This window comes from Arachis duranensis, chromosome 5 (assembly GCF_000817695.3).
Source record: "Arachis duranensis cultivar V14167 chromosome 5, aradu.V14167.gnm2.J7QH, whole genome shotgun sequence".
In the NCBI taxonomy this organism is placed as follows: domain Eukaryota; kingdom Viridiplantae; phylum Streptophyta; class Magnoliopsida; order Fabales; family Fabaceae; genus Arachis; species Arachis duranensis.
Genome location: NC_029776.3, coordinates 88,956,457 through 88,959,391, shown reverse-complemented (window position 1 = coordinate 88,959,391; position 2,935 = coordinate 88,956,457).

Genomic DNA, 2,935 nt, shown 5'->3' with positions numbered 1-2,935 from the left:
TGGTGTCAATGTCGTGATATGCAAAAGCTCATATCTGTAAACTTGCCACGATGCTACTGTCCAGCATCTCCTCTTTAAATTGCTCCAATGTCACTGTCTGATTCTGGACTTGGAGCCAATTCTCCATCTTACTCATATTCTTTGGAGAAGCAGAACATAAGAAGAATGAATGACATAATAAAAGTGTGAATGACATAGAGACAATGCAATAAATTCGGAGGAGTGAGAATGACATGGCTGTAGGGATGGTAGCATGTACCCTACCCGCGGGTATCCAACCCTACCCAATCCGGTCAAGTAGGTTACCAACCCAATCTGTTGCGGGTAGGGTTAAGTGCGGAGCAGGTTTGAGCGCGGGTCAAGTAGGGTGCGGGTTGAATTTCAACCCTATCCGACTAACCCGCATTTTATATATGTATATATTTTTAAAATATGTTATAGGTAGATGTTGAACCAAAGGCGAAAGACCTCTCAATTTGTGCAAAAAATTTTTACCATTGAGTAAAGATCCTCAATTGATAATTTAATACTTTTGTTTATATAAAAACCAATTCTATTTTAATGACACAGCATTATATCACTACATTTTATTTGTGTTTATGTTATTAATTTAAGAAAATACTTTTATGTAGAATTGAACATTTGATGGTTATGTTGTTAATGGGACGATTGTGTTGTTTGTGGGATAATTGTGTTGTTTGTATTGATTTTTTAATTTGCATGCACATTAGGTTATATAATAATATTGTATATTGTGAAAACCCGCAGATAGAGTTAGGGTTGGATTGTTCTCAACTTGTGGGTAGCATAAGGCTGAGTTTTAGTAACAAATTCAGCCCGCGAGTAGGGTTAGGGTTATGTTCAAACTCTCTCCTACCCTACCCATTGCCACTCTTTTATTTTATTATGGCTTGTGGTAGAGTTTCATTAATTTGGGAGTATTTTTAACTAAATCAAATGTTAAAAATTTTAAAATAGCTGTAAAAAGTTGTTTAGTATAATATCAAGTAAATGGCCATTTAAAACCATGAAAGATTCAAATATTGATAAAATTAACCAAAAAAAATAAAACTAACTTTATACCCATAAAAAATGAATTATGTTTTGCAAAAATGATCAATCTTTACTTTTGGGATCCCAACATACAAGAGGATCAATTTTGGGAGCTCCTAGCTTGTCCGGAACTTCATCAAAGCTTGGTACAATTAACTTGGAACTTTAGAGCATATTGGAAATCCAAGCATTGGTGGAAGTTCAAGGATGAGTTCAAATATAAGCCACCATGACAAGGAGTTTGCCAACATGTCCAACTTAAGGATTATAACTAAAAGTTCTCGGTGGGATACACCCTACCATGGTATGATCTTCCACTTTCATTTCTTGTATTTAGTTCAATTTGTTCATTTTTGGTTGTCTTGTGAAAATATATTTATATAGGATGTAAATAGTTCAGTTCTAGGTCATTTTGTTGAAGTATTTTGATTTAGAGGTCTTAGTATGCTCGCGTACGCAACTTGATTCTCGCGTACGCAACCTTGTTTTTGTGCCAATGTCGCATATGCAGCTCTTGTTTTTTTTCGCTTCTAATTGTTACTCTTGGAGGCACAAAACATTGTCGAACTAACTTAATAGCATTCCTCTATCAACCGTATTATTGTTAATTGAGTGCAGGCTAACGTTCCTTAGGGCATGGAGGGGCAACACAACAAGTTGGTGAGAATATTTGTCGGTGGATTGGGGGAATCAATAACTAAACAAGACCTCCACAGTTTATTAAGCTCTTTCGGTAATGTCGAAGCAGTCGAAACAATCCGAACCAAAGGTCGCAGTTTCGCCTATCTTGACTTCCTTCCTTCTCCCACCGATGACAAATCTCTTTCCAGGCTTTTTAGTAAGGTTAGTTTTTTCTCTTATTTTTTTAGTTAAAACTTCATTAAATTCAATTGATTATAACAATATGCATTTTATGTTAAAAACTAAAAAAAAATATTGTCTTGGCAGTATAATGGTTGTGTTTGGAAGGGTGGGAAGTTGAAGCTCGAGAAGGTTAAAGAACATTATCTAGTGCGGTTGAAACGACAATGGGATGAAGATGCTATGTCTAAGATTGAGCATGTTAGTGACAAACCAGCCACTACTGATAAGTTAGAGAAAAAGCCCACAAAAGAGAATTTAAAGACAAAGCAGCTCTACATTTACTTCCCGAGGTTAAGAAAGGTGACATACTAATATAACGTACCTTTATTTATTCATTTAGTCGACACAAGTATGTATTCATTGGCCATTGATGTTGTTAAAAGCCAATATCTAATGAGTTTGGATGGATCCAGCTCCTCTAAATTGAGGATATTGGAAGTTGAGAATAAAGAAAAGAGGAAGAGTTGGGAAGGAGAGCGCGAGGATGAAGCTGGAATAGGGATGGGTGGTTGAAATTAGAAATGGAATTGAAAAGGGATAGGGTTTTGGAGGGTTGGGAGTGTCACATAGGTTCGGATAATAACATGGTTCTGAAAATCGGACCGGACCGACCGGTCGAACCGGTTCAACCGGGAACTGACGATGCAAGCGGTCCGGTCCTCCACCTATAACTGCTCAAAGAAAAATTGCTAAAAAATCGTCGAATTGGCCGGTTAGACCGGATCGGTAACCGGCCAGTTCGGATAAAACAAACGCCGTGTTTTAATTTGTAAAAAAAAAAAGGGAACCACGCGTGAACCAAACACCCCCTCTTCCCCCAATCATTCATTCATTTAATCATTTGTCACTATCATGGTTCTAAAAATCGGACTGAATCGGCCGTTTCAACTGATTCAACCATGAACCGGCAACAAAAACGGTCTGATCCACTGTCTAAAACCGCTAAAAAAGCGAACCAGCCGAGAACCGGACGGTTGGACCGGACCGACAACCGGCCGGTTCGGATAACACGACGCCG